The sequence below is a fragment of the Protopterus annectens genome, chromosome 2.part1, assembly GCF_019279795.1.
Source record: "Protopterus annectens isolate FY-2018-M chromosome 2.part1, PAN1.0, whole genome shotgun sequence".
NCBI lineage: Eukaryota > Metazoa > Chordata > Ceratodontiformes > Protopteridae > Protopterus > Protopterus annectens.
The window spans coordinates 1,941,501,191-1,941,527,983 of NC_056729.1; positions in this window are offsets into that span (position 1 = coordinate 1,941,501,191).

The following is a 26,793-nucleotide window of genomic DNA, read 5'->3' on the forward strand; positions in this document are numbered from 1 at the left end:
TGTGTGTGCTCTTGGTAATAGTGGGGTTGCTAGCTGTGATTGGCTGGCCTTGATGTCACATGTCTGGGTATGGCTTTGCACCCCAGTCTCTCAGCTAATTTACATCTGTTATCCCTGTATGGTTGACATTGTGATATATAGTAGGGCCACCATAAAAGAACTGAGCAAAACCCCCTCCACGTTGCCCACAGGTGTTGCACACCCACAGCTACCTCTATACGAGTTACAAACACACACACCTGTCATGTCTGGGAGTAGAACCCCTACCTAACTAGTTTATTACACTACTACACTATGCAGTTATAGTATGTGCCACGGGCATTACTGGAGTAGATTTTCACCAAATGTGTATTTCACAATGAATGACATCAGCAGGATTATCAAAGTAGGGCATTTCAACTGTACTGCGAGTGACTAGCCTAAAATGCATTGCTATCTACAGACAGTGAGACACACATACACACACACACACACACACAAAACATCCACAACTGACATGTGTGGGTATAGAACCCCTAATTGAGGTCTATATCATACTACAGCATGGAGCTGTTATAAGACGCACCACAGGGATTACTAGAGAAATCCTTCCCCAAAGGTGTATTTCACAATGAATGACATCAGCAAGATTACCAAAGTAGGGCTTTTCAACTGTACTGTGAGTGACTAGCCTAAAATGCATTACACACACACACACACACACACACACACACACACACACACACACACACACACACACACACACACACACACACACACACACACACACACACACACACACAAAACATCCACAACTGACATGTGTGGGTACAGAATCCCTGACAAAGGCCTATATCACATTACTGCATGGAGCAGTTATAGGTTGCACCACAGGGATTACTGAAAAACTGTCAACCCCAAAGTTGTATCTCACAATGAATGACATCATCAGGATTGCCACAGTAGGGCATTTGAAATGTACTGCAAGTGAGTAGCCTATAATGCATTGCTCCATACACAGACATTGAAACACACACAAAACATCCAGAACTGCCATGGGTGGAGATGGAACCCTACCACAGTTCTAAATCACATTACAGCAGTACGCAGTTACAGGACGTGCTACAGAGATTACTGAGTTACAACCTTCCCAGTGGTGTATTTCTAGATGGGTGACATCAGCAGCCTTGCCAAAGTTGAGTATTTGAATTCTAAGGAGTGTGAGTACCCTAAAAAGCATTGTTCTCTACTCAGTCAGAGACAGACAGAGACACAGATTCACACACACACACAGTTGCCAAGTCTGAGGTTGGAACATCTACCTAATTACATTATTACACTACAGCAGTACGCAGTTATAAGATGCGCTACGGAGGTTACTGGGCTACACTCTTCCCAGAGGTGTATGTCTAGGTGAGTGACATCAGCAGCCTTGCCAAAGTTGACTATATGAATTGTACGGAGTGTGAGCAGCCTAAAAAGCATTGCTCTCTACTCAGTCAGACACACACACAAACACAGTTGCCAGGTCTGGGGTTAGAACACCTACCTAACTAATTTATCACACTACAGCAGTACGCAGTTACAAGACACACTATGGAGGTTATTGGGCTATGATTTTTCCCACAGGTGTATTTCTAGGTGAGTGACATCAGCAGCCTTTAACAAGTTGAGTATATGAATTGTACAGAGCGTAAGTAGCCTAAACAGCATTGCTCTCTACACAGTCAGAGACAGACAGACATGCACACAAACACACACTCACACAGTTGGCAAGTTTGGGGTTAGAACTACTACCTAACTTGTTTATCACTGCAGCAGTATGCAGTTATGGGAAGCACCATGGAGATTACTGGGCTACAGCTCTTACAAAGGTGTATTTCACATTGGATGACCTCAGCAGGCTTGTCATAATACTACTATGGGGAAGGCGGTGTGTGCATGGGCCATAACCCATTCATGTAGGGGTTGACATGCCACATGCGGGCACACATGGGGTCATATGTCACAGGTACGTGTATACAGCTACTAGTTGATTACTTCCTTGTACAGTCATGTTGCACAGCTGGCACAAGCACCACATAGTCTGTCATGCTGACAGATACTAGTGGCTAGTATCTGCAGTAAGTGACATCTGCACCTCATGTGTTTGGAGCCCTTTGGTTGTGTGCTGGGTGGGACAGGCCTGGATGGCTCCTTATCACGGTCACCTTCTTCCACACATCTATGTCCGTCTACCTTTGGCTTATTATAGTGTGTTGTCCTTACATATATGTCTGCATTCCTATCCACTATGTGTGCAAGGCAGGAGTGGTGCACACTGACATGTGTCTGCACTAAGAACTACAACTGCCAGATATGTCTGGTCCAGTGGTGTTTGCAGACATGGCCTTCATGTGTTTAATTGTGTGAGCATGCCCAATATGACCTTTCAGTATGTTGTTGACTGACATTGCCTTCATTCCTCTAAGTGTGTGAGCATGCCTAGTATGGCCATCTGGATTGCATGTGTGGATCAAGTCCAGGTAGTTTGTACTGCAGTGCTGACCTTCGTGTTGTACTCAGACAGGTAGCATGCTGTGTCTGCAGGGTATCCATTGATCATTTAGCATTTACTGTTGCTACATTTCTGCATAGCGGATAGTGGGGGAGGAAATCTGACTGTTTCGACATTTCTACACAGGAGTGGGTGGGCACACCTGACTGTTACTATAAGTGTACATAAGATGGGGGGCACACCTGACACTTTTACACATTTGCTAGGACTGTACTGGTATGTCGGGTACTCCATTTCAGTCTGTAGTCTTAACTATCATTCTGGCTAAAGGCATACCAGTGTACTATAGATCTTAGCTTTAACTACCTACATATTAGTTTCTGACTTCCTAGCCTTCACATCTTACATCCAACTGCCTGGCCTGCTGTAGTCTGTCTGTGTAGGCCAGGGGGGGCAGAGTTACACGTAGGGCTCATTCAGAGGCCATAGTACAGCATTTGTTTGTGTTTGTCTATACCTATCCTGCAGGCTTTAACTGTTGTTGCGTATGTGACCCCCCCAACTTGCATGTGTGAGTTACTTACCTTGTGGGTGTCTGAGTATTGAGGGTGCTGCTGCAGGGCTGCCTATGTCGGATGCACATAGGACACTCCCTATACATGGTTGAGCACAAGTAGTGTCATGTTTGGCAACCCTTTTACTGTATGTGCGAGTCGGAGAAAGGTGTCATTCCCTGGGTCCCTACTGCATCAGTGCATGTGCTATGCGTTGCCTCTTTGCCAAGGCCAGGGCATACTGGGCATGCCTCCTTCTGCCTACTGGGGCAGGCTCAGGTTGTTCCTCCTCCGAGTCACTCTGTGCCTGTGCAGGCCTTGGCAATGATAGGGAGCTGTGTGGCCCTGCCCCATGCTGTTCCTGCTGCAGCTGTTTCCACATGATCATATTGTGTAGCATGGCACATACAAGGACAATTTGGGTACATGTAGTTGGTGAGTACTGCAAGGCTCCACCAGATGTGTCCAGACACTGGATCCATGACTTGAGCATCCCAAACACACGCTCTATTATGATTTGTGTGTGTGTGTGTGCCTCAGTATGGAGTTCTTGTTCGGGTGTGCATCTCTGATGGGTGTCATCAGCCACGGTTCCAGTACGTATCCAACATCCCCCACTAGGTGACCGTGTGGGATGTCCCCAATGGCAAATCTCTGGTACAGCTGCATCAGATGCCAGATGTGTGAACCGTGATAGCTTCCAGGGCTGCCAGCAGACACATTCATTATTATGCCCTGGGCATCACACATGACCTGGCAGTTGATGGAGGGGAAGTCCTTGCAGTTGATACAGACCCTACCCCACTCACCGGGTGTTGCTTTGATGCATATGCACATGCAGTCTATTGCACCCACTACCTCAGGGTATTCTGCTATTTGGTGGAAGAGATGCAGATTGCTGGCCAACGCCTCACGAGTGATGGGGAAATATACATGCTCACCGACATTTGCTGACATGGCATCCAGAAACTGGTGGAGTACCCTGGATGCTGATGCCTGTGATATCCCCATTATATCCCCAGTTGGCCTTTGGAAGGTACCTGTAGCTAGTATGGGGAGGCCTACACATACCTTGGTATTCACTGGGATGGGGTTCCCTCTGTTAGTTCTGTGTGTGAGACGTGGCCGGCACAGCTCAACAATTTGCTGTAAGAGGTCCCTGTCCACCCTGTAGTGATCCACTATCTCCAGCTCATGTAGCCCTTAGTAGGTTACCCTGGATCTGTACACTCTTCTCCATCTCCTAACTGTGGGTTGCTCAGCAGCATTCACATCCTCACCACCCACAGCCTCTTGCACATGCTGATTTATGATAGCAAAAGCAGCCCCTAACATTTTTTCTCTTGCTTTCGTTTTGTAAAATTTCCCCATTTGTATACATCGGTGGTGCAGAGTTTTTGAGAAAAACAAGGGGGAAAGGTGTTTGCATAGTTTATAGTGGTGGGCTGGGCTAGTCTGCTGCCTGTGTGATTGGCTGATTCTGATACAGTTCACCTGTCAGCTAAGCTAGTTCTCCTTAGTTCTCCTTGGTTACCTTCCTACAGCTGTTTTCCCCTTCCACTGCCTTCCTGTTTAAGCCTGTGTGTGCGCCGCACAAACAGAGTGCTCAAATGTGCACAGAGCTGCTATTTCCTGGTTTAACTTCTTTTTTCTTCCTGTAACACCCAGTGTGCGGCACGCACACCCGCTTACACTTTGTAAAGTGTGCTAGGCAGGTTTAGACACACCCCTAGCTTAGCTGTGCTCATATCTGATTTAACTGTTTCTATTTCCAGTTGCATTGTTTAAATTCAAAGCATGAATAGCTCCTAGATGTTCCTTGATTCAGTCAGTCTGCATGTAGTTTTGCCTATGTAAAAAGAATTGCAAGAGCCACATACACTAGCATATACTACAAAAGTGGAATGGCAATCATAATATTTGGTAAAGTTTACAGTGTAATAGAGTGAAAAAAACATATTTGTCTCCTGTAAAAATGAATGGACACACAACACATTTATTACAACAAAACATGCCATTGCTGGAAGAGCAAATGTATGGTGGGGTCATTTTTTGATGCCAGTGAATTTAGAGGTTATATAGAATTCATTAGGATGTTTTAACTCACGTTTTACTTATCTCTTAAGATACTATATGCCTATTTAGGTTTATGTATCTATATAAAATACATTGTATGTGAGCTTGGTTTTGTATATGTCTTCTGTGTATATATATTCTGCCTAATGGCATCTAATGGTATTATACTTGGTATGTTAGGTTTATTTTTTGTTATTATTTTTTGCTAGGAAGAGATGATTAATATATTTTATTTCACTTTACGTATTCACACAATACATTCAGTTTACGCCTCATAGATCAGTAGTGAAGTTAGAAATGTTTTTTAAGTTAATGCGAACATAATGTATATTTGTAGACTGCAATTGTGGTTAGAGCTCAAGTCTAATTACTGAATGTAACTTAGCAACAGTGATTTTAAGCAGTTATTAGATTAATTGATTGATTGGGTAATTTGAAATTAATGCATCACTTAGATTTTTGTATAAAAGTGGATTCAGAATGGATGTATTTTAAGATCTGATGAAGCGTACCTGGTAGTACGTGAAAGTGCTTATCTATTTCATTTGTTTTAATAAATGTATTTTAACAGTTAAGTTTATTTAGCATCATGGTGGTTTTCGCTCATATTTGTTCTGATATTAGTTTGTTCATTTTGAATTTGCAAGTGAACCTTTGGATATTTAGTGGCACCTATTTTTCTTAACATACTACAAAAAAGGAGAGTCTCTGTTCTCCAAATGCATATGGATAGTCTAAGTCTTTTTAAATGTAAAATTAGGAGAGACTCCCAAAGACACACCTATTTGTGGGGGTGTCAGAAATGATGTCCCAGTTTTTTGAAATGATTTCCCTTATGCCAGTCATGTCCCTGCTGATGGGTATAGGAAAACTTAAATGCCTGTCACTGTCAGAATGTTCTTTGATGGAGGGCTGAAAACCAAACTTTATAATGGGAAAATATTTAGAATATCTTGCTGAAGACACCTCACAAAATAGATTTTCAACCAAATGTGGAGGATATTTTTTGAGAATAAACATATGTTTAAGTAAAGCTGATTGAGTAAAACATTCTTGATCATGGCTAATGAGACAAGAGTTTAATTTTTTTATAATATAATTTCTTCTTACTTCAGTGTTTTTATTATTATTATATCTATAACAGGCTCCAGAGTTTAGTGGACTCATGATGGGATGTTTGAATTATCTCTACAGTATGTTATGAATTCTGATTCACACATTGCCAGTGTCTGTTTAAAAATGCATATTCTACACTCTTTTGTACATTTGCCATGCTCATGTCAACTGTATAATTTCTCATAACTCAGATATGACTTAATTTGTGCTGTCAGCAGCTAGTGTATAGGTTTGCAAAATGTTGAGTGAGATAGGTAGGTGTTCAAATCCAGCACTGTGTACAGATTTTTGAAAATTCTTTACACACATGCAATTTTTCCTCCTGAAGAAATGAATAGATATAGTACTCTCCCACCACCATTATACTTATTACTTAATTACTCCACTAGTGTTTTAAACTCTGCTTCCTAAAACATTTCTACATTATTTTTAAAACCCCATTTCACACTTTTAATGATGTCAAAAAGTAGATTCATACACCATAATTATGGCTGGAAGCCATTTATAAAGAGAAATTGAGAAAATGCCATTTGCAGTAATGCACTCCAGAAGCGATTTTGACAGATTGAAATAATCTAAATGACCTCTGAGAATTGTAGGTTTTGTTGGATTATTGTAACCCAGATATGAGCCACTGTAATGCAGTCCTGCTGTATGCAACCCAGTGTGAGAGTCTTTCAAATTTTGCTTATGTTCTATCGAACAATTACAAACATGTTTGTAGACTTATATTAATGAGTACAATATATATCTTTTTCATGTCTGCCTTGTAATTATCTTGCACACTGTATGCACATTTCAGAGAGTGGTCACTGACGCATGCATAAAAACAAACAAAAAAACACTTACTTGCAATGATCTGGAGATTAACATTCTAGACTGAATGGATACTACTCAGCTGTATAACATCACTTACTATCACTCAACACCTTCCTGTTCAACATACACACATGCATGTGTGTGTGTGTGTGTGTGTGTGTGTGTGTGTGTGTGTGTGTGTGTGTGTGTGTGTGTGTGTGTGTGTATGTATATATATATATATATATATATATATATATATATATATATATATATATGCACTCTGTTACATTGAAGTACAACGTCAACAGTTTTATCAACACCATTTGGTTGACAGAAGATGTTCAGCATATGCAATTTATTGACAATCCCTAAGTAGGGAAATTTTCCCTTTCCCCAGGGATTGTGCAGTCTTGGAGGTAGAATATAGAATTAGCAGGGGATGTGGGTGTGCAGAGAGTTTCCCCCTCTGCAAAAGACTTCTTTATGATTTAGCCTTCATCTGGGGTAATCCTTCAAGCATGCGCAGTATGTGTTGATGTACCACATTTTGACATTGTGACTTCAATTAACCTGTTTTCAACATTGTACTCCATTAAATGTAATGGAGTATATCTATATCTATACTGATATAGCTATAGATACAGATATATATATATATATATATATATATATATATATATATATGTATAAAATTCCCTGCCACAACACTTAATGTGAGGTAACACATATTGCCTGATGGACATCGAAATAGCACTTTGTAGTAACACCTCAACTTACTCTGTCTGCTATCACTATACCATACTTAGATAATGTTAACTGACACTTCACATCTCCAGGTGTAAGATGCTCACGGCCTTAATGTACTCCTGATGGGATGTTTGCTTTATTGATACAGTATGTTGTCAGTTATGATCATTGTTGTTGTTTGATAGACATTACCCATTCCTCCATAGATGAGTCATGCTCTCTAAAACTACTGTCTAACACTTGTAATACGATTTCTGCTGTGGTGTCACTGATTAATGCACTGTTTAGAGTAGGTGAATTTAAGTAACTGTTGAATATAGGTGCTTAAATCCAGCAATATGCACCTGTTATGAGAGTGACAGCATATAGTAACAGGCAGGACAGGCTTATCTACCAGCTCTGATGTATACAATTCAATTTAAGTGGTAAGATTTCCACAAGGATTTGAATCTCACAAGTCTTGTAGTCCCTTTTAGGGAAACATATCCTTTCAAATACACTGATGAAAGTATCCCTTCAAATGCTTTCTGACTACTGTAATATGACTGTTTCTGTCACTTCAGTAATTAATACATGGTTCTAGAAAATGTGGACTTAAATAGGCAGTTGTTCAATTCTGAATATGTGAAACTACCATAAGTGTGTAAAAAAAGAGTGACAGGCAGCACTGGCTTACTTAACCTATGTGATTTGGATAATTTAACCTAGTGGGGGCATTTACATGGCTACATGATTTTGATCCCTCAAACCCCTTTTTAGGGAAGGTACATGCATTCCAACATACTGTTCCTGTTATCCCTTCAATTTTCTGCTGTCAGCTGTGATATGATTTTTTCTGTGGCATCAGAGCTTAACACATATTTCTATAGAATGCCAGTTTAGGTAGGTGTTGAAATCTGGCAATGTGTAAGTAAATAGTCACACATAGGAATGTGATACTTGAGATGAGATATTTAACATTTTAGTTAGGGATAACATTACACAGGTGAAGGGTCTTAATCCTCTAAGTTTTCCATTCTTGTTTAAAGGAACTTATAAGCAGTCAAACTCTCTACTCAATATATCACTTCTAATGTTTACTTCCTAACCACTGTGATAGGACTTATTCTGTGATGTCAGCATTTATTACACATGCTAGAGACTGCAGATTTAGGAAGGCATGGGTTCTTATCTGACAGACTGTAAGTAGTATAACACATACTAGGAAATGATAACAGGAGGATGGTCTTACTCCACAGATGTTATGTGTACAATTCCACTTAGTACTAACATTTATACAGTGAGAAAATTATGATCCTGCAGTTGTTGTACTCTCTTCTGTGGGAAGCCATACATACTACATCACACTGCTCAAGGTATCCCTTCAATAAGTTTACAATCAGAATGTGGAAATCACTTTCATCGTTTATTCTTACTGTCGGAATAAAATATTGAATTTCAACATGATTTTAATCCTCAGTTTTGAGCCATGTTAATACCAAGAGTTTGAAGTTCTCTGTTTTAAATATGTGACCATTGAACTGCAATTGCCGTTTGAATGTCAGAATTCTAGCTTTGGTAAGTTTACTTTCGCTTTTCCTACACTTTGAAACCATACATTTGATGTAAGCATAACTGAAGAAGGTGATTTCCAAATTCTGATAGTAAACTCCTTCAGCAGTATGCTTTCTGTAAACCGAGTTCTTGTCTGGCATCATCAGGTAGTGCACAGGTGTAGAAAATGTTGACATAGATATGCAAAGCTCAAATCTGTAGTGTATAGCTAGTATTAAAGTTGCAACCAGTAAGAATGGTTTATTCAATAGATGTTATATGCAATGCTACTTAGTGGAAATACTTTCTCAGGTGCATGATTTTAACCCTGAGGGGATACACTCCATTTAAGGCAGCCCGTATGCATTCAAACATACTGCTCAGATTATTGCTTCAGCTATGTCCCTTCTCACAACTGTGTTATGAGTTCTTCTGTGGTGTCAACAGATAATTCAGTCTATGAATGTGTTCGCATTCAGAATTGTCTACTGTGTATGAGTGTGTAAAACAATAAAATGTGGACATTGGTAACATGCTGGAATGGTTTATCATCACATGTGAAGTCTGACATTTTGTTTTTTTATGCATGAGTGATTTTGGTCCCCCTAATTGCTATTTAGCCCTATACGCATGATCAGTTTAATGATGCATATTTTGCATTTTCCATTATGTAACAACACAAAGCAGCATCAGTAATGAATGAAGGGGAACAATAACTGTCATTCCTTGTCAGTGAGGAAAAACCTGCAGAATATCTGCTGGCTGTCATGCAATGGGCATTAAAGACGATGCCCAGGTGACACCAACAGTGTTACTGGCCTGTTGAAAAATGGTTATGTCAACTTAGCAATTTCCACATTTCACTGTCAACCTGATATAATGTTGCAACTGCATGTTAGGCATGTTGAATGCGGGTATCTAACTATTACTGTCATCTGTTACACAATACTCACTTCAGTAGTCATTTTCCTGTAATGTTGTCACAAACCCTCCAGATGTGCACCTTTTCAAAACTGTACAGCAGCAGGCAATACACATGTAATGCAATTGTTGCATTGGTAGACAGGCTTTTCAGTTTCATCTTTTATACACTCAAGCACTGTCTGAAGCATTGTTACTACATAATAATGAATTAAGGCACACATTGTGATTACTTCCCTTAGACATAACACTTTCATAGGTAGTCTTGTTCTCACATTTAATTATATCCAATTTCATACAAAAGCTGTAAAAGTGGTGAATGAACTTTGTCCATATGACTATTTTCTGCCAAGAGTTCAAGCACGGTACAGGATCCATGACACAGCCCACATCTCATGTGTACATATATTTTAGTTGTTCTTTCTTACACATCTGCAACAATTTATGCATCATAATAATTTATTTGCTGTTCCACATAACATTTCTCTTTCTGTGGTATACCCTTGATGACTGCAGTCTATAAAATGATTAGTCTGCTCTGTATCTTACTTCCTACCTTTCACAACATGCCTGCTGCTGTCACAACTGTTATTGTATCCATTTTTCCCTACACATAGGAATGGTATGTGCAAGTGCTTCATATCTTTTTGCATTTGTCCACACATTTTATGTTTGTTTCAACACTGTTGCTGTATTGGGAGTTTGTGACATGTGCCCATAGGGATCTCAGATACTTGTATTCGTTTCATGAATTTTCCAACAACAAAGTTACTTTCATGTATTTTCCAGCAACACATTTTTTCCTTTTGAACATTTAATGATCATTTGATAATGCAAATGACACTGCCAGTCATACCTGTCAACCTCTTACTGCAAGAAGTCTGGACAAAGCCTAAAATAATGGGAGTGACAGAAGCCCAGAAAAGGGACTGATCTCAGATGCTTCTCATACACCTAGAACGTTGCTAGAATAACAGGATTTATGTTAGTGTGCAGTTTCTGAAGGATATAATGTTGGAAACTCAAATGTATGTCAATATTTAGTGATTTCAATCCTAATTTTTTTGCCAGAAAACCAGAACTTTTATGAGGAACAAACCAAAAATATGAGGTTAAAATCAGGACATTCTGCAAAAGTCTGTACAGCTGAGACCTGTGTTGCCAGTTATATTTCTCATGCTCATGAATTCACTCATTACAATGTACAATATAGACCTTCATTGTCCACTTGCTTCTAGGCTTCCCTTTGCTTATGTATTATTGATTTACCTATCTCTTGTCTGTGATGTGCACATATTCACCTCTGAATCTCTATTTTATTGTATGCAGTCCTTTGTTTACATCAAACACTCACACAGATTGAACAGTTCCTTACTTTGACATGGCTGTAAGCTTATATGTTGTAGACTTGAGCTAAGGCTGCTACTTGTGTTCTGTGTCCTGGATTCTTATATATTTGATTAGCAATGTTGCTTACCATGCAAACACGACTGACAGAATTTGTGCCATATGTACATGTTAATGAATCCTCAGGAATGTTTTGCCTCATAAAAGAGTTTTCAGATGATGTTTTCTCCAGGACTACAAATTATTACATTTTACTGAAGGTTGTTTGAAGAATGTTTAGGCTTGGTGAGAACCTAGCAGTTCAGAGTGTGCGGTTACAGAAAATAATGGTATGCAAACAAAACCAGCACACTGAAAGCTGTTTTTATTTATTGTTCTATTTTTTTATTTATCTTTTGTTGACAGTGTTAGTCCCTCTAGAGTTGTAGTCTCTTTTCAGTTGAAACCTAAGGTGGTACGCATACTGCTAGGGGAAGGTTGGCAATGGCATAGGGGAATTTCCCCTACTCTTTGCAGTAGGGGGGAAAAGATTGGGTGTTATATATCCTGACTTCCTGGTTCCTGTCCAGGTGTAGAGCAGCCAAGAAGAAAAGGGGAGAAAAGATGGCTGCTGAGAGCCAAGACAATTTGGATGTTAAATGTGCTGAAAATTAAGAAAAATGGTACAATCACTACCAAAAATGTTTTCAGACAACATGAAAGCAGAAAAAATGTTGTCTGCTGATGGTGAGGAGATCAGGAAGGAGATGAAGCTAAATGCAGTGGTGGAGATGGATTCAGACAATTCCCAGAAAAATCTGTTTGAAATTGCAGAAATGGCAGAAAAATGTGTTATTTCAAACCTCCATTTGGGAGGGTTGTGGGATGAGTATCTGCGGGAGCTAATTAACCAGGGTGAGCCAGAAAGTGGAACTTCTGTATCATGGAGTGACATGGAAAAATAGAAGACAGTGAAAAATCAAAGAAAAAACAGGCAGAAAAGGTTCCAAATAGAAAAGAGTGAAAAAGAAAAGAAAAAAAAAAAACAGCCAGAGAAGGTTCCAGAAAAAAAAAACTTCTATGCTCAAATGGTGGAAGAAGGAGCTAAGGAGAAGGCAGAGATGAAGGAAGTAAAGAAAAAATATGTTGTTCGGGTGAGCAGTAAAAAAGAAAAAGGTCTGGACAGATGTTAGGAATGGGATAATGTTGTGATTAACAAAAAAAGTGACTTGTTTTTTGAAACTGGCCAGGCTATGTAAAACATTTTGGGGGCCTATGAAAAAAAGAAAGCAGACTTTCCATGGTCAAAATATGCTGTACAAGCCTTTTTCAGGCAAACAAACAAGCAAAAAAAATTGATTCAGTTCAGAACTGAAGTGGGAGTTAAAGAACTGAGAGAATACTTATTGACAATATGTAAAGAAATGTTGGACACTACTAAAATCTGTGATGAAAGATGATTACAGTCTAGGGTTGGGAATGTAAAATAATTTTAAAAATTGAAATGACAATGTGATACACATGCCAAGTATTATTAATGTGCATGGAGAGGTTTTGTGAGGTACAGAGGATAACCAAAAACTTGTTATTTTTGTGGAAAAACTGATAATTTAATTAATGAATGTGACAAAAAAGATGTTATTTATGTGGTCAGACAGGTCATTATGTAAAGAAATGTGTAGTGAAACAATAAATGTGGCAATACAGGACATTCATGGTTAGAATGTGAGGTAGAAATACAAGAAAATGAAAATGAAATTATACAAGAAAAAGAGTTAGAAAAAAATGATATACAAGAACACATGACACAACAAGAAAAAATATAGAAATGGTGTTTCAATTTAAAGGGAAAGACAGAGAAAGACAACACAAGAAAGCGAGACAGATGAAACTAGTGAAGAAGAGTGGTATATAGTAAAAGACAAGAAAAATTCAATGGGAAAGAGAGTTAGGGAAAGGAAAGGAAAATTTAAAAATATAATGGTAAGAGAGAACAAGAAAGGTAAGGGATAAGAATATTATTCTAACTGTTCTATAAAGCTGAAAATATTAGCTTTGAATGTGAACAGTATGCGGTGGTGGTGCTGCGGTAGCGTTGTCACCTCACAATAAGACGTTGTCCTGTTTGATTCTCAGCTAAAGCATCTTCTGTGTGGAGACATGCTTGAATGAGCGTACCTTCGTTGAAGGTTGTGCATCAGGGCTGGCAACTTGGCACGTAAAAATCTACTGCCAATCATTAGCGGACCGGAGTTCCGCTGTGGCGACCCCTAACCGGGAAAAGACGAAAGACACAACATGAAGAATATTAAGAGAAGAATTAGTATTTTACAATGGTGTGCTGCAGCAGATGCTCAAGTAATAGTATTAGAAGATAATAGAATGCTAACAGAAATATGGTGCAAACAGAAAAAAATCTGGAATGGTACAGTTATTTGGAATATAGGCAAATAAACATGTTCAGATATATGTATACGATGCAAAGAAGATATAAAATATTAGGTATTACAATAGTAGAACTGGGCCAAATGGTAGTGGATATAAGACAGAAAAATATGTATATAGACTAATAGCGTTATATACTTGTGTGACAAAAAAAAGAAGAGAAACAATGTTGAAAAGTATACCTAATTATCTGTGTTAACATGGATATAATAATTATTCTCCACAAAAGCACAGTAGGAATAATGAAGTAGAAGAGGCTCCAATGTGTCCAATGAAATGTATTGACACACAAGGCAAATAAAAAATTATAAAAACAAAACGCTTTAACCGGTTCACTGCGTTTTTTGTCCTCACCACACTAGGACTTCTTCAGGTTGCATAATAGATAAATATCTCAACTGCAATGTTTATATACTCTTGATTACTAATTAACTAATAAGACAAACAATTAGCTTAAAGCTATATTATACATAAAGGAATACACTTTATCTGTCATATATAACTATATATAAACTCAAAATATATATAACAAGAATATAAGAAATGCATACTATATAATCTAAAACCTTAAAAATGTCATACATATATGTATCTATTTTAAAACTACCTACTTATCTAAAATCAAACTAAAAGATAATGACAATATGTATAATATTATATTTAAGCTGCATAATTACTAAAGCCTAGCTGCTCTCAATTTTAACACTGGAACCAAGGATATATTTTCATTCATACCTGGATTTTCATTTGCTTGAAGGGCAATCTGCCAATATATTTCTCTGTATTCTATACTTTCTTCCCATGAGCCACCCCTTTTATTCACAGTTACCACTTACAGGAGAAAAAAATGTATATTTTGCTTGATTACAAATTAAAGTATGCCACAAACAAGAAATAGAAACTACAACTGTAAAAACAAAAAAAATAGCAAGGCTAATGGTACAAACAGATGATTTATTAATACAGTAAGTGCTTTCGTGGGTGAAAATGTCCACACTTCTTCAGACTGTTTAACAAAGATAAAACAATACATTTAAATAGTTTTCAAATAGTGCACATGATGGTCAGGTGGTTAAAAGGTCCAATAAAGGTTAAAAAAAACAATCAAACAACCATGTCAGTATTGTAAATCAGATAAAAGCAAAAAAGAAAATACAAGAAAAGATATATAATATGTAAAAATACATTTAAATATGCAATAAGCATATTAACCCATACAGAAAATATACTAGAAGTATGCAACTAATAAATAGTGGGTGCAGAATCATGGGATAAAAATGCATAAGATGTAGAATGACTATCTCTTCAGTTTTTTAACTTCAAGACGCAGGCTATTGAGCATGCATCATTCAGCCCAGGGTATTTAAAGGCATTGAGTCTAAGCTGCCAGAATAGCTCATGTTGTTCTAGCCATAAAGAAAATGGTCCCTCCTCACATCAGTATTAATCTGGTCTATAACTCTGAAAGAGAATGAATGGCTGGGGTTACTAAGGGCATGTTTCGCTAAAGCATTTTCTGACTTCTGGTTCCTAATAGCATACTGATGGTCATATATTCGTTCCTTAAGTTTTTTATCCATCTTACCTGTACAGAAACCTTGGTAAGAATTAAATTTAGCTAAATATACACATCCCTTGGAATTGCAATTATACTTCCCTTTGCAAGCAAACTTCTTATTATTGACCTGGTACAAACAGCCAGTATCAATAAATTTACAATAATTACATGTTTTGCACTTAAACATACCCTTAGTCTTGGGGGGTTGTGGCATATTGTTCTCTAGGAGGTGTTTTAAGTTACTACCCCTCCTAAATGCAATAAAAGGTATCAGGGGTAGTCTCTTCCTCACATTTTCATTGGCTATAATACAATATAAATGAGAGGGAAAAGTCAGGGCCATGGTTAAATTGGCCATTTCTGCTATCTATCAGACCACTCAATTGGGAGGTACAAGTGATAGTATCCAAATATAAGACCTCATCCACCTCAGAGCTATTTAAAATAGCCCTAAAGTATCCAGAATACCTTTTAGAAGAAACCTCTTCAAAAAATGAACTGGGTAGCCTTGGTTCAAAAATACATTACGTAAAAAATGGTTTCCAATTCAGATGATTTTAAAGATGAATGTAAGGTAGCAGACTTGACCAAGGTAACCATGGCCCTGACTTTTCCCTCTCATTTATCAATACTTTCAGTAGTGATGCCTATTTTATAAAGAGCATCATTGTAACAAATTGGAATTATATTATAGCCAATGAAAATGTGAGGAAGAGACTACTCCTGATACCTTCCATTGCATTTAGGAGGGGTAGTAACTTAAAACACCTCCTAGAGAACAATATGCCACAACTCCTCAAGACTAAGGGTATGTTTAAGTGTGATGCTTGTAATTACGTAGATTTGTAGATAAAGGCTGTTTGTACCAGGTCAGTAATAAGAAGTTTGCTTGCAAAGGGAGGTATAATTGCAATTCCAAGGGATGTGTATATTTAGCTAAATGTAATTCCTGCCAAGGTTTCTATATAATTAAGATGGATAGAAAACTATCTATATGAAATGGTATATGGATGGGCATCAAAAATATCTCACGCACATTTTATTGCATGTCTTTATCAGTGCAAAGTAATAATAAAAAGAAAAAAAATTTTAACAATTCACTGACAATCCAAACACATCTTTAAGCATATTCCTTAACAATCTACAACCCCAACCAGACTTCAGACTTTTATGTTCTGAAACCTAGGAAACTGGTATTTTAAAATGTTTTTTATGGTTAGTCATTTTTATTTAAGTGCAGATGTTGTTGCAAACATTTCATTTTTTGAGTTGGTATAATGACTAACTTTTTTAACATCCAACTCCAAAGCACCACACCTTAGTACTAGACTTACTAATTAATTAATTGTATAATTGCTAGGCTATTTAATGGAGGTTACTGCATACTGCATTTTGTTTTCACTTGATAAAGCTCAGGACTGCCTGAGCGAAAAGCTTTGCAATGTGATTTTATCTGTGACTTTTGGAATACTTCAGTGTGATTTTATCTGTGACTTTTGGAACACTTCAGAAATAAAAATACAGCCTTGTGGACTTTAGCAGAGTTCTGGTTCCTTTCTTCAAGGTCGTGGATTATTCTTTGCTTGTCTTTGGTTTTTTGTGCATTACTTCACTGGATAGAAAACTTAACAAATGAATATATGAACATCAGTATGCTATTAGGAACCAGAAGTCAGAGAATGCTTCAGCGAAACATGCCCTTAGTAACCCCAGCCATTCATTCTCTTTCAGAGTTATAGACCAAATTAATACTGATGTGAGGGGGGGACCATTTTCTTTATGGCTAGAACAATGTGTGCTATTCTGGCAGCTTAAGCTCGATGCTTTTAAATACCCTGGGCTGAATGATGCTTGCTCAGTAGCCTGCATCTTGATGTTAAAGAACCTGAAGAGATAGGAATTCTTTATCTTATGCATTTTTTATCCCATGATTATGCACCCACTATTTATTAGTTGCATACTTCTACTGTATGTTCTGTATGGGGTAATAGGCTTATTGCATTTTTAAATGTATTTTTACATATTATATATCCTTTCTTGTATTTTTCCTTTTTTATCTGATTTACAATATTGACATGGTTGTTTGATTGTTTTTTAACATTTATTGGACCTTTTAGCCAGCTGACCGTCATGTGCTCTATTTGAAAACTATTTAAATATGTTATTTTATCTTTGTTAAACTGTCTGAAGAAGTGCGGACATTTTCACCCATGAAAGCGCTTACTGTCTTAATAAATCATCTGTTTGTACCATTAGCCTTGGCAATTTTTTTTGTTTGTTTTTACAGTTACAAATTAAAGTATGCTTATACAAAGTACTTTTTTTCATTTTTTTGTCCTGATATTATACACATGTTCATATATATGTTTCTTGAAACTCCTTTCTGTTTTGCCCACATAGAATCCTTGGCAGTGCCCATATACAACCAGGTATACTAAGCCTGAAGTTTCACAACTACCATACTGTTTTGCTTTAATTAATATGTCCCTATATATATATATATATATATATATATATATATATATATATATATATATATATATATATACACTGAGGGCACCTTCCACACTTATATGTACCTATTTCTTTAGAACTAAATATCCTTTCTCCTTTATTTCCTTTCTGAGAATCACAGAAAATTTCTACCCCTTTTATATACAAAATTGATGGGCTGTTCAAAAAGCTTTTTTCTTCTGAGAAACTTCTAAATAACTGCAATTTCTAGACTATAATATTCTGATACATTTTTTTAATATAAGCTAAATGCCCCTCCATATGAATCTTGAGATATTCTATCTGTATTAGTTTCTACAACATTGATATTTGTACTAGCTTCTTCTTCTTCTTCTTCTTCTTCTTTCGGCTGCTCCCGTAAGGGGTCGTCACAGCAGATCAACTGTTTCCATTTCTTCCTGTCCTCTGCATCTTGCTCTGTCACACCAACCACCTGCATGTCCTCTCTCACCACATCCATAAACCTTATCTTAGGCCTTCCTCTTTTCCTGTTACCTGGCAGCTTCATCCTTAGCATCTTTTTCCCAATATACTCTGCATCCCTCCTCAGCACATGTCCAAACCAATGTAATATTGCCTCTCTGGCTTTGTCTCCAAACCTTCCAACCTGGGCTGACCCTCTAATATACTTATTCCTAATCCTGTCCATCCTCGTCACACCCAGTGCAAATTGTAACATCTTCAACTCGTCAAGCTCTGACTCCTGCCTTTTTGTCAATGCCACTGTCTCCAACCCATATAACATAGCTGGTCTCACTACCCTCTTGTAGACCTTCCCTTTCACTCTTACTGGTACTCATGTGTCACAAATCACTCCTGACACTCTTCTCCTCCCACTCCATTCTGCCTGTACTCTCTTCTTCATCTCTCTTCCATACTCACCATTACTCTGAACTGTTGATCCCACGTACTTAAACTCATTCACCTTCGCCACCTCTACTCCCTGCATCCTCACCATTCCTCTGTCCTCCCTCTCATTCACACACATATATTCTGTCTCAGTCCTGCTGACCTTCATTCCTCTTCTCTCTAGAGCATATCTCCACCTCTCCAGGGTCTCCTCCACCTGTTCCCTACTCTCAGTACAGATCACAATGTCATCCGCAAACATCATAGTCCACGGGGACTCCTGTCTGATCTCGTCTGTCAACCTGTCCATCACCATTGCCAATAAGAAAGGGCTCAGAGCTGATCCTTGATGTCATCCCACCTCCACCTTAAATGCATCTGTCACTCCCACCGCAGACCTCACAGCTGTCACACTACCCTTGTACATATCCTGTACCACTCTTACATGCTTCTCTGACACTCCCGACTTCCTCATACAATATCAAAACTCCTCTCTAGGCACCCTATCATATGCTTTCTCTAAATCCACAAAGACACAATGCAACTCCTTCTGACCTTCTCTGTACTTCTCCATCAACATTCTCAGAGCAAACATTCCACCTGTTCCCTACTCTCAGTACAGATCACAATGTCATCCGCAAACATCATAGTCCACGGGGACTCCTGTCTGATCTCGTCTGTCAACCTGAGTGGGTGGGAGGATGGCCTAATGGTTAAGGTGTTTGCCTTACAAACACAGGGTGCAGGGTTTGAGTCTCACAAGGGATAATTGGCTAAGCTTAAAATGGCTCAAAAGGGCAGTTAGCTTAGTACTAATCTATGAATCTATGAATCTATGAATCTGTAGTGCTCTTTCCTAGCATGAAACCATACTGCTGATCACTAATCATCACCTCCCTTCTTATCCTAGCTTCCACTACTCTTTCCCATAACTTCATGCTGTGACTGATCAGTTTAATCCCTCTGTGGTTACTACAGCTCTGCACATCACCTTTATTCTTAAAAATTGGTACCAAAACACTTTTTCTCCATTCCTCAGGCATCCTCTCACTTTCCAAGATTTCATTAAACAATCTAGTTAAAAACTCCACTGCCATTTCACCTAAACACCTCCATGCTTCCACAGGTATGTCATCTGGACCAACAGCCTTTCTGTTCTTCATCCTCTTCATAGCTATCCTTACTTCCTCCTTGCTAATCCACTGCACTTCATGATTCACTATCTGCACATCATCCAACCTTCTCTCCCTCTCATTCTCTTCATTCATCAACTCCTCAAAGTACTCTTTCCATCTGCTCAACACGCACTCCTCGCTTGTGAGTACGTTTCCCTCATTATCCTTTATCACCCTTACCTGCTGCACATCTTTACTAGCTTGGTCCCTCTGTCTAGCCAATTGGTACAGGTCCTTTTCTCCCTCCTTAGTGTTCAACCTTTTATACAGCTCTTCATACGCTTTATCCTTAGCCTTTGTCACCTCTCTCTTTGCCATGCACCACATCTCCTTATACTCTTGTCTACTTTCTTCATCTCTTTGATAATCCCACTTCTTCTTCACCAACCTCTTTCTCTGTATACTCTCCTGTACTTCTTCATTCCACCACCAGGTCTCCTTGTCCTCCTTCCTCTTTCCAGATGTCACACCAAGCAGCCTTCTAGTCATCTCTCTTACTAGCTCTGCTGTAGTTACCCAGCTATTCGGTAACTCTTCACTGCCACCCAGTGCCTGTCTTAACTCTTCCCTGAACATCACCTCACAATTACCTTTTTTCAATTTCCACCATTTGATCCTTGATGCTGCCCTCACACTCATCCTCCTTTTCTTGATCACCATTAATGTTAATTTAGCTACAGTTTTGGACAGAACTCAATATAGTATGTGTAAAGAAATGTATGACTGGCAGAAATGGTGTTTATAGAAGAAATGAATGAGCAGCTATAAAGAGGAATTAAGTATAAAGAAATTTGCACAGGTGTGATAAACTCTATATGAAAGAAAGGAGATAAAGATGAAATAAAAAAAATGGAGACCAATTAAACTGACAAACACAGACTATATTTTTTTTATGAGAATAGTTACTAAAAGACTACAATATAAAATAGAAAGATTATGTGGTCATAATTTGTTTGGGAGAAATGGAAATGGGAGTCAAGACCTATTGTGGATAATAAGGGAATTAATTCCTGATATTATTAATAAAAAATCAGAAACAAAAATTATGATAGGTGATGTCAGTAAGACATATGATAATATTCAGTATAAAGCATTATGGGGAATTTTACAATTATACAACATAAGTGAAAAATATCACAAGTAATTAAATCAGTATATAACAAGAATTATGTGAAATTGAATGTAAATGGTTGCACTGGGGAACATTTGAATACAGAGCATGGTATAAATAAAGGATGTCCTGCAAGCAGTATGATTTTTGCTATAATCATGAACACAGTAGTAATGGAAATTAATAAAATGTCAAGTAAGGAGGATATAGAATAATGAAGAAGATACTGTTAGCAATAATATATACTTACGTTCATGATATTGTAGTAATAGCAAAAAATAAAGTCTGCATGGAAAAATAATGAAAACTTGAGTACACAGTTGAAGAAAATTGGTTTACGTATAAATAAAGATAAAAGCAAGGGATTTCGGGATGAAGGTATTAAAGGAAGTATGGAATATAATGAAAAGAGTATAGATACTTTAGGAATAGTATTTGGAAGGACAGAATGCAGACATGAACAATGGAATAAGTTATTAAAGGAATCCAATACATGATTACATTCTGGAAGACATATAGGTTTTCATATATAAAGAAAGCACATTTAATAAACACAATAATAATAGGTAAAATAGCCTATATTTCAAATGTTTATATGATGCCAATGAAATATGAAAAAGAAATCATGCAGACATTTTTTAATTTATTTGGGGATGAAGATTGAACCTGGTTAAGAAGGAATTTTGTATATAAAACATGGACAAGGGGGGGTTGGGGCTGCTAAATCCAATTGTGCATGCAGCCTCTTTAAGTATGTATAAATTACTAAAAGGAATAATAAAATATAAAAAGGATTTGACAGAAATGATAATCTACTGTAAATATAGAGAAATTTAGGAAAAAATGGAAATAAAAATAAGTATTATTAATGAAGAAATGAAAGAATTTTACAGTAAAATTGTATTGTGGAAATTAAAAAAAGAATATGATAGAAAAGAACAGAAAGGAATGGTATGTTAACATTATGATATCATTTTATTTAGTTGATCCATGGAAAGAGTTATAAATAGATAGGAAGAATGCAATAATGATGAGATACAGAAATTATAAAAAAAAAAAAATGAAAAAATGCAATCATTTTTTTTGTGGAGGTTGTCCATAGGAAAATTACCAATGGGGGCAAATATGCCATACGAGAGAATACATGATAGAATATGTAAAAAATGTAAAGATTTGGAAACTACAGAACATATTTTTTTAAATGTGAGGGAATTTAAAAACTGTGGAAATAAGTATGAAGCATGATTTTATTAAAAGTTATATCAATTTTGAAATGTTAAACATGGACATGATAAAAGTATTGGTTTTATGGGGACAATATCCCAGAGTGAAGCTAAGAAAATGGACACAGTCATATTCTATGTAACATGGACTAGATGGCATGAAAGACAATGAAATCAGATACAATAGAAATGGACATTGACAAAAATACTGAAAAAAATTGATTTTAGTTGTGGGTAAAAGAGTGGGAGGATACTTAAAATGGAAATATCAGTGTATTGAATGATGTTAAAATATGTAAATCCTGTAAATATGTAAAATAAGAAATTTTTATATGTATACAAATAAAAAAAAACTTTTTGAAAGGTGCCATGGGATCTTTTATATTCACCTGAGCTACCAGAAACTCAAGCTGTTTAATCTCAAGTCTTTCTGTATATTTTCCATGTTAGAGTCTTGAATTACTAGAAGTAAGGGATATTTTGTTTTGTTTGTTTTCTTTTGTTCATTATGGAATATTCTTTTACACACAAAGTTAAACAACCTCATAGATTCATATATTTAGACGAAAAGGTTTACAGTTTGTCTTGTTTCCTTGCTAAAATGGTTGGACTGAATTTTTGTATGATTTCAATGGTTTGGTTGTAAGAATGTTGCAGTTTTAATTGTGTGGTATGCAATGTAAGTACATTGGATGAATCACCATGCAGATAGTTATGTTAGAATGCAGCAGCAGTGATGTATAGAGTATACTGTAGTTTAAAAAGTAAAATGCTACTTTGAGACTGGTATTTGGGATTTACTGGTGAGTAGTCATGTGAGTTTATATTTTGCTTTGAATTTAATTTTCCATTGATAGTGCAGTTTTCTGTCTGGGTGGAAAAACTCAGAGTCAGGTTTATCCCATGGTCAAAATATTTGTAAGTATAAACAAAAGATATTGTTCCCAAGGGGGCAACATAAGCATTAGTTTTGTTTTGTCTAGTCAATTAAATTGAGTGGATATAAAGCCAGTAATTATTTGATGTAGGTTTCTGGGCAAGTTACCAATAAAGAGGGGAAGAGCATTATTTCATAGGGTCATAGGAAGTTACTAGGCTAATGGTCTTTGGGCCCTTACAAGCCTAGCCAAGTTCTTACCCTTATTTCCGCAATCAACACCTGTTGCCCCTGTCCAGGAGGGATGCAGGTGGAACCCCCAGAGTGTATTTATGATCACCCATCCAATCGTCCAAATTGTGCTTAAAGAGAGCCAATGAGGTGCTCTGTTTGACATGAAGTGGGAGTGTGTTCCAAGGTTGTGGTAACCTATGTGAGATAAATCTGTCCCTCCAGCAGGTTTTATTGATATCACATACCAAGATAAGGTCTTTAGAGTGAGTAACCCACGTACCATTTGACTTACTGGTATGCAACATTGCCAATAAAGTAGGGTCAGAGACTGCCTTGCATTAAAGGCAGAGATCACCTCTGAGTAGTCTGTATGAAACAGAATAAAGTGGCAGTGATTTCAGATGATCCTTGTGGCTCTCCATTTACTAAAGGTGCTTGAAAAGGTAAAACCAAAAGGGGCACTGCACTCAATTATTGGCCTGAGGAGGGAACAGTACAGGGAGGTTATAAGTTCCTTTTTTCTGGAGGTGATGCCCTTACTTATGAGATGCACAATATAGAATGCCCTTCCTACCATTGTGGAGACATAGTGGTCAAAGGTAAGGTTGCTGTCAACCCGTGTGCCCAGGTCTCTCACCACTGTGTGAGTACTTAAGGTGTTGCTATTGATGTGGTAGTTAGCAGGGACATCGCTTTTACTGAAGGAATGGTGATTTTTATTGCATTGAGTTTAAGGCCATGACTTTGGCACCAATCATTTGTTTGTGTAAGACTCTCTTGTAGGATGTTGCCATAATTTGAGGATTCTATGACTGTTCCCAGTTTACAGTCATCAGCAAACTTTGTAAGTCACAGGCCTTTGGAGACATAGATTCCAAACAGTAGAGGTCCCAGGGCTGAACTCCGTAGAACACCACTGGTTATAGGTCTGCTATTGGAGGTGAATTCTCCTATTTTGACTATATGAGTTCTATCATTGAGCAGACCCATCTAATGATATAAGGGTTGATGCCTAGTTGGGTGAGTTTGCCAATGATGCCTAAGTGGGGGATAGTGCTAAATGCCTTAGCTAAGTCCAAGTAGACTGTATGCTTAGATTTCCCCTCGTCCAGGGCCTTGATGACTGTCTCCAAGAAGTCCACCATGTTTAACATGCATTGTCTCCCTTTGACAAATCCAAACTGAGTAGGGTCAAGTGTTTGGAGATGACCAATATCTTTGTTGATAAGGCCCTTGATGGTTTGCTCTATGGTCTTGCAGATAAGGCTAGTCAGGCTAATAGATCTGTAGTTTGCAGGGTCAATTTCAGCTGCTATGAAGCTGGTGCTTAGACTATGATGAAAAGAGTATCCAATGGTGTAGCAAACTCATGTTGGAGCCCATGTAGGGTGCAGCCTGGGATGTTATCAGGTCCCATATATGCTGTGTTTTAAGCCTTAGACAGGGCATTTATGATCTGCTCTTTAGAAATAAAGGTAGGGAACAGGTGAGAGGGATGTCATGGGGTAAGTGTGGTGAGGACAGGGTAGTGACGTTTTCAAAGAACCTGGCAGCCAACAGGTTAGCTACATCCACAGGCTTAGTATATCTGATATCATTAACTAATAGTTTGGCACAAATCTGGGCCTTTTCTTTTAGGTTATGGATGTAACTATAGAATGCTTTGTGGTTGTCCTTTGTTGAGGAAGCTAATTTGGACTCATAGTTTGCTTTGGAGGACTTCACAAGAAGTCTGATTTGCTTGTTTAAGCTAAGGAGGGAGTGTTTCCAGTTTAGGAGGCTTGACTCCCTTTTACTTATAGACAGCAATTTCTTCCTCTTATTGTTAAGCCTGCTAATGGCAGTTGTCCACCAGGCAGGTTTGCTCTTCCTTGAGGAGCTTGCTTTGGTCCTATCTGGTATGGCCAAGTCAATGCAGATATACAGGTGTTTGTATAAAGCATTGGCCTAGTTGCCAGTTCCATCTGAGGGAGGAGGTGCAGTGATGCTATTTAAACCATCCAATAAGAGGTTATGATCTGCTTTAGAGACATTTTTTTTAGTTTAGTTGATGCTGAGGGGGGTGGGCAGGTATGATAGTTACTTCAAATAAGACCAATTTGTGGTCAGAGCTCACCAGGGAGGACCTCACAGTAGGGGTGCTGCAGTGGTCCTCCATAATAGTAAGCACCAGATCCAGGATGTTGGCACCACTTGTGGGGGTGTTAACCAGCTGGTTCAGGTCATTGGAGTAATTTCTCAATTTTATCCTCATTGTATAAAAATATTGCATTTCTATGATCCCAAAGTAATTTTGTATGTAGACTTTTGTATTTGGATATGTTACATTCCCCCACTGGGTTTTCAATCATAAGAACAGATAGACCCTACAAAAGGGAGGTGGTGTTGCTCTACTTTTTCCAAACACCTACAAAATAGCTCCCTGTGCAAATTCCATGCCACAGTTTGCCAATGCTGAAATTCTTATTTCCTTCTTACAGATGAATCACTCTAAAAATTATGTACAATAGTTTTCTATAACTCCTGGGTAATAACATTCCTTTGCTTGAGGAAATCCTTGCTTGGATTTCCACCAATATCAACAACAAAACCATAATTTTGTGAGATGTACAAGTATTTGACCCATTGAAGCACACTTTCCCTGCCTCGGTATGCTTTGGGGGGCCAATTCATGTATTCTCTGTGCCACATAATATTGCAGAAATGAGTGGGACAGCCTACTGATATTGTCTGCATTAGAATCATAGAGTCATAGATTAGTACTAAGCTAACTGCCCTTGCGAGCCATTTTAAGCCTAGCCAATTATCCCTTGTGAGACTCAAACCCTGCACCTTGTGTTTGTAAGGCAAACACCTGAACCATTAGGCCACCCTCCCAACTGTAAATAACTGGCTAAGCCTTTCGGACAGTATACCATCCTCTAACATTAATCTATTCAGCTTATCACATCCCCAACTAAACCTAATAAAAACAGCAACTGTGGCTTCATTTTAGACTGGGTTCTGGTTTCTGACTCCAACAAAATATATTCTGCAGGCACTATCCCCAATATCCTTAGTGAATACCTCCTAGCCTTTGCCCACCAGTCTGCCCCCTCCTTCCATTAACCACACTGATATAAACAGATAAGAAACCTTACAAAATTCAATCCAGTCGCCTTCATAGACACTGTAAAATAGATCAACTGGTACATGCTGAAAACTCCCAGTAAATGAAGAAATCAATTATTTTAATACAACATTCCTACATATACTAA